The sequence below is a fragment of the Osmerus eperlanus genome, chromosome 14 (genome assembly GCF_963692335.1).
Source record: "Osmerus eperlanus chromosome 14, fOsmEpe2.1, whole genome shotgun sequence".
Classification (NCBI taxonomy): domain Eukaryota; kingdom Metazoa; phylum Chordata; class Actinopteri; order Osmeriformes; family Osmeridae; genus Osmerus; species Osmerus eperlanus.
In genome coordinates, this window is record NC_085031.1 from 16390284 (window position 1) to 16406115 (window position 15832).

Sequence of the window (15832 nt, forward strand, 5' to 3'; positions counted from 1 at the left end):
TAGCCATCATTGCTAGCTGTAACGTTGGTGCTGCTGGCTGTGGTATTGGGGTAGCCGTCGTTGCTAGCTGTGATGTTGCTGCTGGCGGTGGTATTGGGGTAGCCGTCGTTGGAAGTGGCATTAACGGGTCCGCCGGTGGTTGCGTTGCTGGGGCCATCATTGCTAGCTGTGACGTTGGTGCTGGCTGCGGTATTGGGGTAGCCGTCGTTGCTAGGTGTGATGTTGCTGCTGGCTGTGGTATTGGGGTAGGCATCATTGCTAGCTGTGACGTTGGTGCTGGCGGTGGTATTGGGGTAGCCGTCGTTGGCTGTGGCATTAACAGGTCCGCCGGTGGTTACGTTGTTGGGGCCGTCGTTGCTAGCTGTGACGTTGCTGCTGGCGGTGGTATTGGGGTAGGCATCATTGCTAGCTGTGACGTTGGTGCTGGCGGTGGTATTGGGGTAGGCATCATTGCTAGCTGTGACGTTGGTGCTGGCGGTGGTATTGGGGTAGGCATCATTGCTGGCTGTGACGTTGGTGCTGGCGGTGGTATTGGGGTAGCCGTCGTTGGCTGTAGCATTAACATGTCCGCCGGTGGTTGCGTTGTTGGGGCCGTCGTTGCTAGCTGTGACGTTGCTGCTGGCGGTGGTATTGGGGTAGCCATCATTGCTGGCTGTGACGTTGGTGCTGCTGGCTGTGGTATTGGGGTAGGCATCATTGCTGGCTGTGACGTTGGTGCTGGCGGTGGTATTGGGGTAGCCGTCGTTGGCTGTGGCATTAAGAGGTCCGCCGGTGGTTACGTTGTTGGGGCCGTCGTTGCTAGCTGTGACGTTGCTGCTGGCTGTGGCATTGGGGTAGCCATCATTGCTAGCTGTAACGTTGGTGCTGCTGGCTGTGGTATTGGGGTAGGCATCATTGCTAGCTGTGACGTTGATGCTGCTGGCTGTAGAATTGGGGTAGCCGTCGTTGGCTGTGGCATTAACGGGTCCACCGGTGGTTATGTTGTTGGGGCCGTCGTTGCTAGCTGTGACGTTGCTGCTGGCTGTGGAATTGGGGTAGCCATCATTGCTAGCTGTGACGTTGCTGCTGGCTGTCGCATTGGGGTAGCCATCATTGCTAGCTGTAACGTTGGTGCTGCTGGCTGTGGTATTGGGGTAGCCATCATTGCTAGCTGTGACGTTGCTGCTGGCTGTCGCATTGGGGTAGCCATCATTGCTAGCTGTAACGTTGGTGCTGCTGGCTGTGGTATTGGGGTAGCCGTCGTTGCTAGCTGTAACGTTGGTGCTGCTGGCTGTGGTATTGGGGTAGCCGTCGTTGCTAGGTGTGATGTTGCTGCTGGCTGTGGTATTGGGGTAGGCATCATTGCTAGCTGTGACGTTGGTGCTGGCTGTAGAATTGGGGTAGCCGTCGTTGGCTGTGGCATTAACGGGTCCACCGGTGGTTATGTTGTTGGGGCCGTCGTTGCTAGCTGTGACGTTGCTGCTGGCTGTGGAATTGGGGTAGCCATCATTGCTAGCTGTGACGTTGCTGCTGGCTGTCGCATTGGGGTAGCCATCATTGCTAGCTGTAACGTTGGTGCTGCTGGCTGTGGTATTGGGGTAGGCATCATTGCTAGCTGTGACGTTGGTGCTGGCGGTGGTATTGGGGTAGCCGTCGTTGGCTGTTGCATTAACAGGTCCGCCAGTGGTTACGTTGTTGGGGCCGTCGTTGCTAGCTGTGACATTGCTGCTGGCGGTGGTATTGGGGTAGGCATCATTGCTAGCTGTGACGTTGGTGCTGGCGGTGGTATTGGGGTAGCCGTCGTTGGCTGTGGCATTAACAGAGCCGACGGTGGTTGAGTTGTTGGGGCTGTCGTTGCTAGCTGTGACGTTGGTAATGCTGGCATTGGCACCACCACCTTCACTGGCGGTTAGGTTGTCGTTCTTGGCGTAGGCTGGGCTGGTGGTGAAGTTGGCAGGCACAAGGGCCTCCTCACTGAACTTGGCAGAACCGCCAGTTTTAACAGAGACATCCAGATCAGATTCAACTTGGTCAGTGTCAATATGATGCACTTGAGGAAAAAAGAGAAAGTGTTTTAAAAGGGCACAAAGGCAAAAAGCCTACAGCTTAGCAGTAAGTCAGCACTCACCCAAATCTTCGTGCCAATTGGAGTTCTCCATTAATTGAAGCCCTTTTTGGGCATTTATGGCATCATAATACTGCAGCACTAATGGGAAGGTACAGAGACAATGCATTTGCACCACTGGTTCATAAGCTTTAAGGACTCGCTTTAAGGACTCATTTATCATGCTACTGTATGCATTCTGCCTTATTAACCTTGAGGCAGAAGAACTAAGGACGTTTTAAAACCAATTACAGGCCAAAACTACAGTAGACTGATCATGTAGAGGACAAGCGTTCATACCTTAGCAAGTTAACATGCCGCTTTAAGTTTCAAGAACAGCATCTAACAAGTAATTTTAGTGTTTTACTTAGCTAAATACTCTAGGTGGGTTCAAATGATGACTGCATACAATCCTAAAGTGACTAGCTTGGCTTTGGCCAAGGCCCCTGCCTTTAACCATTACACAATAACGAAATAGGCTACGGTAATTTCAATTTACCGTCTCGGATTCGTTGCAGAGAGATGTCCTTTTGATTGAAGTTTTCAAAGGGAGAACACAAGCCTGAAAAACAGTTTTGCCATCTGTCAAGACCAGGATCCTTAGTGACAAGTAACACTTTGAATAAAATGAAACACAAACCTTTGAGTACACAAACTGTCAACACAAAACTCAACACCCTTGCAGCTGCCATTGCACAGTCGTAGCCAAGACAACAATATCATCCCATACCGTTTCTGACCCTTTTAAAGAGCCCTATACACCTGTAGTTAATCAAAGGATAACGATCAATTAAGTACCCACGTGAACTAATTGAATGCATCGCCCAATCAAATGTGCGCACTAAAAGTTTACTAATCAGTTATCGGATATGCCTGAACACCGTGAATACTTCGTAACCTTTTATTTATGGTGAATAATTCAATATATAGACCTACGTATGGGATGTGGCATGAAAACTATCACAATTCTAAAGGAAACTACAGCCAAACATCTTGGATCAGCACATTCTTGAGTTCTTAGATGTTTTAGAGGACACAGAAGTATTGTTTGCTTTTTAGTGTCACTTATTTAATGGTCTCTTGAGGATTCTGAGGGGGAAGACACATCTACATGTAAAAAGCATGTAACGGTGGCAACCCCAGATAGTGTAAGTTCGGGCGCCAAGCAGCTCTTAGTGCAAGTGGGTTGTATGGACCAACTAGACACTCATGCCTTTTGGATCATTCTGAAAGCTTTCCCCACTTCACTAATCATTGTGCCTCCCGAGATGAAACGCTAAATACGTCAATCCTTGGATTTACATTGTATCCTCTTAAATGCAGCTGTCCTCAATGGAAAGGTGGATTAGGGGAGGCAGAGCTGAATATGTTTAAGTTGTGTGCAATCATTATATTTTATCACAAGACGATGCTTGTCCAAGACTTGTAAACTAAAGGCAATCTACAACCTCAGAACTGAAAGTTGTGAAATTCTCATGTAGTATTGTTACTGCTTAACCCTTTGTCAGCAATATTAATCTATCAAGCATTGCACAGTCAGTCGGTGAACAAGTTTAAGAAAGCTTTATTGCTTGCGGCCGGCCCACAAGGAGACAAAAACATCACACGCCATTGTGCTACAAAGTTTGTCTGGTTCACAAGTCTTCAGGTAAGACCATTTATTGGTGAGAAGTCTCCTCCCCTGCATATCAGCTGTCAATATGATCGATCCCAGAGACAGAGTGCACGTGAACGTGGAAACTTAGGTCTGACACTAGACTTGACCATATGATTCACTCAGCACAGATAAGGTTAACACATTTGTTGCACCTCTAGTAAAATAACGGTCAGCCTAGGTCAGTTTGTTTATGTAAGCCTAGTGTTACCCAGAGTTCATGTCAGGAGAGGGCTCTCTACTGACAAAGGAATGCTAGCACCAGTATTTTCAGAATATAACCTTATTCTAAATTTCTCCGACACCCTTGTGCTGCCTTCGGGTCACATGACCCAAAGGTTCATAACGAACCATCATTGTATTTACCCAATACAAAAACAAATATTTTAACCTTCGTAATGTGGGGGGTCTGAGACAGCCCAACAGTTAAGAAATGCTTCACTGTTTTTGTATGCGGTAAAGTTGTCGCAATACGATGGTGAGTCACTGATGGGTCAGAATGACCCGAAGATAACACAAGGGTTAAGCGATAAGTTCACTGCAAGCAAGGAGCTCCTGGATCTAATACTGACAAGCTAAATGCCAGTACAAGGTTGTCAAAACTCCGAGATGCCGACACTTCAGATTCCAAAACCACTGAGAAACTCAAGCGCACAGCTTTGACAGTAATAATAACCTAATGGTTGTCAAACTAGGATACGTCAAAGGCCTAAAAACTAAATGCTCAGTTTTGTAAGACCCAAGTACTACCGAAGACACATGCTAGAATACTGAAAATCATTCAACAGTGCGGTCTGATAAAGCTGGACCCAACTCAAATGAGACTTAAGTAAAAGTTGTTTATTCATAATCACAAATGATATCCAAACACAGGGTCACTGGTTGTGGTGGTAAAAGTGCTGTTGCTGACTACGGCATGCCAGCCACCAATGGATGTGACATTGTTAGGTAGTGGTGCCAGCGGTCCTGCTGTGTTGAGCAACCCATTGGGGTCATGGTTGCTAGTGATGTTGGCAGTGCTTCCAGTTGTGGTGTTAGTATTGAGGTAGCCGTCGTTGGAAGTGGCATTAACAGGTCCACCGGTGGTTGCGTTGTTGGGACCATCATTGCTAGCTGTGATGTTGCTGCTGGCTGTGGTATTGGGGTAGCCATCATTGCTGGCTGTGACGTTGGTGCTGCTGGCGGTGGTATTGGGGTAGCCGTCGTTGGCTGTAGCATTAACATGTCCGCCGGTGGTTGCGTTGTTGGGGCCGTCGTTGCTAGCTGTGACGTTGCTGCTGGCGGTGGTATTGGGGTAGCCATCATTGCTAGCTGTGATGTTGGTGCTGCTGGCTGTGGTATTGGGGTAGCCGTCGTTGCTAGCTGTGATGTTGCTGCTGGCGGTGGTATTGGGGTAGCCGTCGTTGGAAGTGGCATTAACGGGTCCGCCGGTGGTTGCATTGCTGGGGCCATCATTGCTAGCTGTGACGTTGGTGCTGGCTGTGGTATTGGGGTAGCCGTCGTTGCTAGCTGTGATGTTGCTGCTGGCGGTGGTATTGGGGTAGCCGTCGTTGCTAGCTGTGATATTGCTGCTGGCGGTGGTATTGGGGTAGCCATCATTGCTAGCTGTGACGTTGATGCTGCTGGCTGTAGTATTGGGGTAGCCGTCATTGGCTGTGGCATTAACAGGTCCGCCTGTGGTTACGTTGTTGGGGCCGTCGTTGCTAGCTGTGACGTTGCTGCTGGCTGTGGTATTGGGGTAGCCATCATTGCTAGCTGTGACGTTGCTGCTGGCTGTGGTATTGGGGTAGCCATCATTGCTGGCTGTGACGTTGTTGCTGCTGGCTGTGGTATTGGGGTAGCCATCATTGCTGGCTGTGACGTTGGTGCTGCTGGCTGTGGTATTGGGGTAGGCATCATTGCTGGCTGTGACGTTGGTGCTGGCGGTGGTATTGGGGTAGCCGTCGTTGGCTGTGGCATTAAGAGGTCCGCCGGTGGTTACGTTGTTGGGGCCGTCGTTGCTAGCTGTGACGTTGCTGCTGGCTGTGGCATTGGGGTAGCCATCATTGCTAGCTGTAACGTTGGTGCTGCTGGCTGTGGTATTGGGGTAGGCATCATTGCTAGCTGTGACGTTGATGCTGCTGGCTGTAGAATTGGGGTAGCCGTCGTTGGCTGTGGCATTAACGGGTCCACCGGTGGTTATGTTGTTGGGGCCGTCGTTGCTAGCTGTGACGTTGCTGCTGGCTGTGGAATTGGGGTAGCCATCATTGCTAGCTGTGACGTTGCTGCTGGCTGTCGCATTGGGGTAGCCATCATTGCTAGCTGTAACGTTGGTGCTGCTGGCTGTGGTATTGGGGTAGCCGTCGTTGCTAGCTGTGATGTTGCTGCTGGCGGTGGTATTGGGGTAGCCGTCGTTGGAAGTGGCATTAACGGGTCCGCCGGTGGTTGCGTTGCTGGGGCCATCATTGCTAGCTGTGACGTTGGTGCTGGCTGCGGTATTGGGGTAGCCGTCGTTGCTAGGTGTGATGTTGCTGCTGGCTGTGGTATTGGGGTAGGCATCATTGCTAGCTGTGACGTTGGTGCTGGCGGTGGTATTGGGGTAGCCGTCGTTGGCTGTGGCATTAACAGGTCCGCCGGTGGTTACGTTGTTGGGGCCGTCGTTGCTAGCTGTGACGTTGCTGCTGGCGGTGGTATTGGGGTAGGCATCATTGCTAGCTGTGACGTTGGTGCTGGCGGTGGTATTGGGGTAGGCATCATTGCTGGCTGTGACGTTGGTGCTGGCGGTGGTATTGGGGTAGCCGTCGTTGGCTGTGGCATTAAGAGGTCCGCCGGTGGTTACGTTGTTGGGGCCGTCGTTGCTAGCTGTGGCATTGGGGTAGCCATCATTGCTAGCTGTAACGTTGGTGCTGCTGGCTGTGGTATTGGGGTAGCCATCATTGCTAGCTGTGACGTTGCTGCTGGCTGTCGCATTGGGGTAGCCATCATTGCTAGCTGTAACGTTGGTGCTGCTGGCTGTGGTATTGGGGTAGCCGTCGTTGCTAGGTGTGATGTTGCTGCTGGCTGTGGTATTGGGGTAGGCATCATTGCTAGCTGTGACGTTGGTGCTGGCTGTAGAATTGGGGTAGCCGTCGTTGGCTGTGGCATTAACGGGTCCACCGGTGGTTATGTTGTTGGGGCCATCGTTGCTAGCTGTGACGTTGCTGCTGGCTGTGGCATTTGGGTAGCCATCATTGCTAGCTGTGACGTTGCTGCTGGCTGTCGCATTGGGGTAGCCATCATTGCTAGCTGTGACGTTGGTGCTGCTGGCTGTGGTATTGGGGTAGGCATCATTGCTAGCTGTGACGTTGGTGCTGGCGGTGGTATTGGGGTAGCCGTCGTTGGCTGTGGCATTAAGAGGTCCGCCGGTGGTTACGTTGTTGGGGCCGTCGTTGCTAGCTGTGACGTTGCTGCTGGCGGTGGTATTGGGGTAGCCGTCGTTGGAAGTGGCATTAACAGGTCCGCCGGTGGTTACGTTGTTGGGGCTGTCGTTACTAGCTGTGACGTTGCTGCTGGCGGTGGTATTGGGGTAGCCATCATTGCTGGCGGTGGTATTGGGGTAGCCATCATTGCTGGCTGTGACGTTGCTGATGCTGGCGGTGGTATTGGGGTAGCCGTCGTTTGAAGTGGCATTAACAGGTCCGCCGGTGGTTACGTTGTTGGGGCCATCGTTGCTAGCTGTGACGTTGCTGCTGGCTGTGGCATTTGGGTAGCCATCATTGCTAGCTGTGACGTTGCTGCTGGCTGTCGCATTGGGGTAGCCATCATTGCTAGCTGTGACGTTGGTGCTGCTGGCTGTGATATTGGGGTAGGCATCATTGCTAGCTGTGACGTTGGTGCTGGCGGTGGTATTGGGGTAGCCGTCGTTGGCTGTGGCATTAACAGGTCCGCCGGTGGTTGCGTTGTTGGGACCGTCGTTGCTAGCTGTGATGTTGCTGCTGGCTGCGGCATTGGGGTAGCCATCATTGCTAGCTGTGACGTTGATGCTGCTGGCTGTAGTATTGGGGTAGCCGTCGTTGGCTGTGGCATTAACGGGTCCACCTGTGGTTACGTTGTTGGGGCCGTCGTTGCTAGCTGTGACGTTGCTGCTGGCGGTGGTATTGGGGTAGCCGTCGTTGGAAGTGGCATTAACAGGTCCGCCGGTGGTTACGTTGTTGGGGCCGTCGTTACTAGCTGTGACGTTGCTGATGGCTGTGGTATTGGGGTAGCCGTCATTGCTAGCTGTGACGTTGGTGCTGGCGGTGGTATTGGGGTAGCCGTCGTTGGCTGTGGCATTAACAGGTCCGCCGGTGGTTGCGTTGTTGGGACCGTCGTTGCTGCTGGCTGTGGCATTGGGGTAGCCGTCGTTGGAAGTGGCATTAACAGGTCCGCCGGTGGTTACGTTGTTGGGGCTTTCGTTACTAGCTGTGACGTTGCTGCTGGCGGTGGTATTTGGGTAGCCATCATTGCTAGCTGTGACGTTGATGCTGCTGGCTGTAGTATTGGGGAAACCGTCGTTGGCTGTGGCATTAACGGGTCCACCTGTGGTTACGTTGTTGGGACCGTCGTTGCTAGCTGTGACGTTGCTGCTGGCGGTGGTATTGGGGTAGCCGTCGTTGGCTGTGGCATTAACAGGTCCGCCGGTGGTTGCGTTGTTGGGACTGTCGTTGCTGCTGGCTGTGGCATTGGGGTAGCCGTCGTTGGAAGTGGCATTAACAGGTCCGCCGGTGGTTACGTTGTTGGGGCTTTCGTTACTAGCTGTGACGTTGCTGCTGGCGGTGGTATTTGGGTAGCCATCATTGCTAGCTGTGACGTTGATGCTGCTGGCTGTAGTATTGGGGAAACCGTCGTTGGCTGTGGCATTAACGGGTCCACCTGTGGTTACGTTGTTGGGGCCGTCGTTGCTAGCTGTGACGTTGCTGCTGGCGGTGGTATTGGGGTAAGCATCATTGCTAGCTGTGACGTTGCTGCTGGCTGTGGTATTGGGGTAGCCATCATTGCTAGCTGTGACGTTGCTGCTGGCTGTGGTATTGGGGTAGCCATCATTGCTGGCTGTGACGTTGGTGCTGCTGGCTGTGGTATTGGGGTAGGCATCATTGCTGGCTGTGACGTTGGTGCTGCTGGCTGTAGTATTGGGGTAGCCGTCGTTGGCTGTGGCATTAACGGGTCCGCCTGTGGTTACGTTGTTGGGGCCGTCGTTGCTAGCTGTGACGTTGCTGCTGGCGGTGGTATTGGGGTAGCCATCATTGCTGGCTGTGACATTGCTGCTGCTGGCGGTGGTATTGGGGTAGCCGTCGTTGGAAGTGGCATTAACGGGTCCGCCGGTGGTTACGTTGTGGGGGCCATCGTTGCTAGCTGTGACGTTGCTGCTGGCTGTGGCATTTGGGTAGCCATCATTGCTAGCTGTGACATTGCTGCTGGCTGTCGCATTGGGGTAGCCATCATTGCTAGCTGTGACGTTGGTGCTGCTGGCTGTGGTATTGGGGTAGGCATCATTGCTAGCTGTGACGTTGGTGCTGGCGGTGGTATTGGGGTAGCCGTCGTTGGCTGTGGCATTAAGAGGTCCACCGGTGGTTACGTTGTTGGGGCCGTCGTTGCTAGCTGTGACGTTGCTGCTGGCTGTGGTATTGGGGTAGCCGTCGTTGCTAGCTGTTACGTTGCTGCTGGCGGTGGTATTGGGGTAGCCGTCGTTGGCTGCGGCATTAACAGGTCCACCGGTGGTTGCGTTGTTGGGGCCGTCGTTGCTAGCTGTGACGTTGGTGCTGGCGGTGGTATTGGGGTAGCCGTCGTTGGCTGTGGCATTAACAGGTCCGCCGGTGGTTGCGTTGTTGGGACCGTCGTTGCTAGCTGTGCTGTTGCTGCTGGCTGTGGCATTGGTGTAGCCGTCGTTGCTAGCTGTGATGTTGCTGCTGGCGGTGGTATTGGGGTAGCCATCATTGCTAGCTGTGACGTTGGTAATGCTGGCATTGGCACCACCACCTTCACTGGCAGTTAGGTTGTCGGTCTTGGCGTAGGCTGGGCTGGTGGTGTAGTTGGCAGGCACAAGGGCCTCCTCACTGGACTTGGCAGAACCGCCAGTTGTAACAGAGACATCCAGTGTGACCAGAGGACTATCAGACTCAACTTGGTCAGTGTCAATATGATGCACTTGAGGGAAAAAGAGAAAGTGTTTTAAAAGGGCACAAAGGCAAAAAGCCTACAGCTTAGCAGTAAGTCAGCACTCACCCAAATCTTCGTGCCAATTGGAGTTCTCCATTAATTGAAGCCCTTTTTGGGCATTTATGGCATCATAATACTGCAGCACTAATGGGAAGGTACAGAGACAATGCATTTGCACCACTGGTTCATAAGCTTTAAGGACTCATTTATCATGCTACTGTATGCATTCTGCCTTATTAACCTTGAGGCAGAAGAACTAAGGACGTTTTAAAACCAATTACAGGCCAAAACTACAGTAGACTGATCATGTAGAGGACAAGCGTTCATACCTTAGCAAGTTAACATGCCGCTTTAAGTTTCAAGAACAGCATCTAACAAGTAATTTTAGTGTTTTACTTAGCTAAATACTCTAGGTGGGTTCAAATGATGACTGCATACAATCCTAAAGTGACTAGCTTGGCTTTGGCCAAGGCCCCTGCCTTTAACCATTACACAATAACGAAATAGGCTACGGTAATTTCAATTTACCGTCTCGGATTCGTTGCAGAGAGATGTCCTTTTGATTGAAGTTTTCAAAGGGAGAACACAAGCCTGAAAAACAGTTTTGCCATCTGTCAAGACCAGGATCCTTAGTGACAAGTAACACTTTGAATAAAATGAAACACAAACCTTTGAGTACACAAACTGTCAACACAAAACTCAACACCCTTGCAGCTGCCATTGCACAGTCGTAGCCAAGACAACAATATCATCCCATACCGTTTCTGACCCTTTTAAAGAGCCCTATACACCTGTAGTTAATCAAAGGATAACGATCAATTAAGTACCCACGTGAACTAATTGAATGCATCGCCCAATCAAATGTGCGCACTAAAAGTTTACTAATCAGTTATCGGATATGCCTGAACACCGTGAATACTTCGTAACCTTTTATTTATGGTGAATAATTCAATATATAGACCTACGTATGGGATGTGGCACAATTCTAAAGGAAACTACAGCCAAACATCTTGGATCAGCACATTCTTGAGTTCTTAGATGTTTTAGAGGACACAGAAGTATTGTTTGCTTTTTAGTGTCACTTATTTAATGGTCTCTTGAGGATTCTGAGGGGGAAGACACATCTACATGTAAAAAGCATGTAACGGTGGCAACCCCAGATAGTGTAAGTTCGGGCGCCAAGCAGCTCTTAGTGCAAGTGGGTTGTATGGACCAACTAGACACTCATGCCTTTTGGATCATTCTGAAAGCTTTCCCCACTTCACTAATCATTGTGCCTCCCGAGATGAAACGCTAAATACGTCAATCCTTGGATTTACATTGTATCCTCTTAAATGCAGCTGTCCTCAATGGAAAGGTGGATTAGGGGAGGCAGAGCTGAATATGTTTAAGTTGTGTGCAATCATTATATTTTATCACAAGACGATGCTTGTCCAAGACTTGTAAACTAAAGGCAATCTACAACCTCAGAACTGAAAGTTGTGAAATTCTCATGTAGTATTGTTACTGCTTAACCCTTTGTCAGCAATATTAATCTATCAAGCATTGCACAGTCAGTCGGTGAACAAGTTTAAGAAAGCTTTATTGCTTGCGGCCGGCCCACAAGGAGACAAAAACATCACACGCCATTGTGCTACAAAGTTTGTCTGGTTCACAAGTCTTCAGGTAAGACCATTTATTGGTGAGAAGTCTCCTCCCCTGCATATCAGCTGTCAATATGATCGATCCCAGAGACAGAGTGCACGTGAACGTGGAAACTTAGGTCTGACACTAGACTTGACCATATGATTCACTCAGCACAGATAAGGTTAACACATTTGTTGCACCTCTAGTAAAATAACGGTCAGCCTAGGTCAGTTTGTTTATGTAAGCCTAGTGTTACCCAGAGTTCATGTCAGGAGAGGGCTCTCTACTGACAAAGGAATGCTAGCACCAGTATTTTCAGAATATAACCTTATTCTAAATTTCTCCGACACCCTTGTGCTGCCTTCGGGTCACATGACCCAAAGGTTCATAACGAACCATCATTGTATTTACCCAATACAAAAACAAATATTTTAACCTTCGTAATGTGGGGGGTCTGAGACAGCCCAACAGTTAAGAAATGCTTCACTGTTTTTGTATGCGGTAAAGTTGTCGCAATACGATGGTGAGTCACTGATGGGTCAGAATGACCCGAAGATAACACAAGGGTTAAGCGATAAGTTCACTGCAAGCAAGGAGCTCCTGGATCTAATACTGACAAGCTAAATGCCAGTACAAGGTTGTCAAAACTCCGAGATGCCGACACTTCAGATTCCAAAACCACTGAGAAACTCAAGCGCACAGCTTTGACAGTAATAATAACCTAATGGTTGTCAAACTAGGATACGTCAAAGGCCTAAAAACTAAATGCTCAGTTTTGTAAGACCCAAGTACTACCGAAGACACATGCTAGAATACTGAAAATCATTCAACAGTGCGGTCTGATAAAGCTGGACCCAACTCAAATGAGACTTAAGTAAAAGTTGTTTATTCATAATCACAAATGATATCCAAACACAGGGTCACTGGTTGTGGTGGTAAAAGTGCTGTTGCTGACTACGGCATGCCAGCCACCAATGGATGTGACATTGTTAGGTAGTGGTGCCAGCGGTCCTGCTGTGTTGAGCAACCCATTGGGGTCATGGTTGCTAGTGATGTTGGCAGTGCTTCCAGTTGTGGTGTTAGTATTGAGGTAGCCGTCGTTGGAAGTGGCATTAACAGGTCCACCGGTGGTTGCGTTGTTGGGACCATCATTGCTAGCTGTGATGTTGCTGCTGGCTGTGGTATTGGGGTAGCCATCATTGCTGGCTGTGACGTTGGTGCTGCTGGCGGTGGTATTGGGGTAGCCGTCGTTGGCTGTAGCATTAACATGTCCGCCGGTGGTTGCGTTGTTGGGGCCGTCGTTGCTAGCTGTGACGTTGCTGCTGGCGGTGGTATTGGGGTAGCCATCATTGCTGGCTGTGACGTTGGTGCTGCTGGCTGTGGTATTGGGGTAGGCATCATTGCTGGCTGTGACGTTGGTGCTGGCGGTGGTATTGGGGTAGCCGTCGTTGGCTGTGGCATTAAGAGGTCCGCCGGTGGTTACGTTGTTGGGGCCGTCGTTGCTAGCTGTGACGTTGCTGCTGGCTGTGGCATTGGGGTAGCCATCATTGCTAGCTGTAACGTTGGTGCTGCTGGCTGTGGTATTGGGGTAGGCATCATTGCTAGCTGTGACGTTGATGCTGCTGGCTGTAGAATTGGGGTAGCCGTCGTTGGCTGTGGCATTAACGGGTCCACCGGTGGTTATGTTGTTGGGGCCGTCGTTGCTAGCTGTGACGTTGCTGCTGGCTGTGGAATTGGGGTAGCCATCATTGCTAGCTGTGACGTTGCTGCTGGCTGTCGCATTGGGGTAGCCATCATTGCTAGCTGTAACGTTGGTGCTGCTGGCTGTGGTATTGGGGTAGCCGTCGTTGCTAGCTGTGATGTTGCTGCTGGCGGTGGTATTGGGGTAGCCGTCGTTGGAAGTGGCATTAACGGGTCCGCCGGTGGTTGCGTTGCTGGGGCCATCATTGCTAGCTGTGACGTTGGTGCTGGCTGCGGTATTGGGGTAGCCGTCGTTGCTAGGTGTGATGTTGCTGCTGGCTGTGGTATTGGGGTAGGCATCATTGCTAGCTGTGACGTTGGTGCTGGCGGTGGTATTGGGGTAGCCGTCGTTGGCTGTGGCATTAACAGGTCCGCCGGTGGTTACGTTGTTGGGGCCGTCGTTGCTAGCTGTGACGTTGCTGCTGGCGGTGGTATTGGGGTAGGCATCATTGCTAGCTGTGACGTTGGTGCTGGCGGTGGTATTGGGGTAGGCATCATTGCTAGCTGTGACGTTGGTGCTGGCGGTGGTATTGGGGTAGGCATCATTGCTGGCTGTGACGTTGGTGCTGGCGGTGGTATTGGGGTAGCCGTCGTTGGCTGTAGCATTAACATGTCCGCCGGTGGTTGCGTTGTTGGGGCCGTCGTTGCTAGCTGTGACGTTGCTGCTGGCGGTGGTATTGGGGTAGCCATCATTGCTGGCTGTGACGTTGGTGCTGCTGGCTGTGGTATTGGGGTAGGCATCATTGCTGGCTGTGACGTTGGTGCTGGCGGTGGTATTGGGGTAGCCGTCGTTGGCTGTGGCATTAAGAGGTCCGCCGGTGGTTACGTTGTTGGGGCCGTCGTTGCTAGCTGTGACGTTGCTGCTGGCTGTGGCATTGGGGTAGCCATCATTGCTAGCTGTAACGTTGGTGCTGCTGGCTGTGGTATTGGGGTAGGCATCATTGCTAGCTGTGACGTTGATGCTGCTGGCTGTAGAATTGGGGTAGCCGTCGTTGGCTGTGGCATTAACGGGTCCACCGGTGGTTATGTTGTTGGGGCCGTCGTTGCTAGCTGTGACGTTGCTGCTGGCTGTGGAATTGGGGTAGCCATCATTGCTAGCTGTGACGTTGCTGCTGGCTGTCGCATTGGGGTAGCCATCATTGCTAGCTGTAACGTTGGTGCTGCTGGCTGTGGTATTGGGGTAGCCGTCGTTGCTAGCTGTGATGTTGCTGCTGGCGGTGGTATTGGGGTAGCCGTCGTTGGAAGTGGCATTAACGGGTCCGCCGGTGGTTGCGTTGCTGGGGCCATCATTGCTAGCTGTGACGTTGGTGCTGGCTGCGGTATTGGGGTAGCCGTCGTTGCTAGGTGTGATGTTGCTGCTGGCTGTGGTATTGGGGTAGGCATCATTGCTAGCTGTGACGTTGGTGCTGGCGGTGGTATTGGGGTAGCCGTCGTTGGCTGTGGCATTAACAGGTCCGCCGGTGGTTACGTTGTTGGGGCCGTCGTTGCTAGCTGTGACGTTGCTGCTGGCGGTGGTATTGGGGTAGGCATCATTGCTAGCTGTGACGTTGGTGCTGGCGGTGGTATTGGGGTAGGCATCATTGCTAGCTGTGACGTTGGTGCTGGCGGTGGTATTGGGGTAGGCATCATTGCTGGCTGTGACGTTGGTGCTGGCGGTGGTATTGGGGTAGCCGTCGTTGGCTGTGGCATTAAGAGGTCCGCCGGTGGTTACGTTGTTGGGGCCGTCGTTGCTAGCTGTGACGTTGCTGCTGGCTGTGGCATTGGGGTAGCCATCATTGCTAGCTGTAACGTTGGTGCTGCTGGCTGTGGTATTGGGGTAGCCATCATTGCTATCTGTGACGTTGCTGCTGGCTGTCGCATTGGGGTAGCCATCATTGCTAGCTGTAACGTTGGTGCTGCTGGCTGTGGTATTGGGGTAGCCATCATTGCTAGCTGTGACGTTGCTGCTGGCTGTCGCATTGGGGTAGCCATCATTGCTAGCTGTAACGTTGGTGCTGCTGGCTGTGGTATTGGGGTAGCCGTCGTTGCTAGCTGTAACGTTGGTGCTGCTGGCTGTGGTATTGGGGTAGCCGTCGTTGCTAGGTGTGATGTTGCTGCTGGCTGTGGTATTGGGGTAGGCATCATTGCTAGCTGTGACGTTGGTGCTGGCTGTAGAATTGGGGTAGCCGTCGTTGGCTGTGGCATTAACGGGTCCACCGGTGGTTATGTTGTTGGGGCCGTCGTTGCTAGCTGTGACGTTGCTGCTGGCTGTGGAATTGGGGTAGCCATCATTGCTAGCTGTGACGTTGCTGCTGGCTGTCGCATTGGGGTAGCCATCATTGCTAGCTGTAACGTTGGTGCTGCTGGCTGTGGTATTGGGGTAGGCATCATTGCTAGCTGTGACGTTGGTGCTGGCGGTGGTATTGGGGTAGCCGTCGTTGGCTGTTGCATTAACAGGTCCGCCAGTGGTTACGTTGTTGGGGCCGTCGTTGCTAGCTGTGACATTGCTGCTGGCGGTGGTATTGGGGTAGGCATCATTGCTAGCTGTGACGTTGGTGCTGGCGGTGGTATTGGGGTAGCCGTCGTTGGCTGTGGCA

At 51.5% G+C, this 15832-nt stretch overlaps 1 protein-coding gene and 1 long non-coding RNA gene across 2 annotated transcripts in view; one reads left to right on the forward strand and one right to left on the reverse strand.

Annotated features, from left to right (window-relative positions):
* Nucleotides 1-15832, forward strand: part of entpd2b (ectonucleoside triphosphate diphosphohydrolase 2b) — a 40898-nt gene that overhangs the window by 16852 nt on the left and 8214 nt on the right. The window lies entirely within an intron of this gene.
* Nucleotides 1995-2835, reverse strand: LOC134034395 (uncharacterized). Its single transcript, XR_009932224.1, has 4 exons — nucleotides 2724-2835; nucleotides 2583-2645; nucleotides 2108-2185; nucleotides 1995-2029 (listed from the first exon to the last, which is right to left on the reverse strand). It is a non-coding gene; the product is annotated as an uncharacterized LOC134034395 (long non-coding RNA).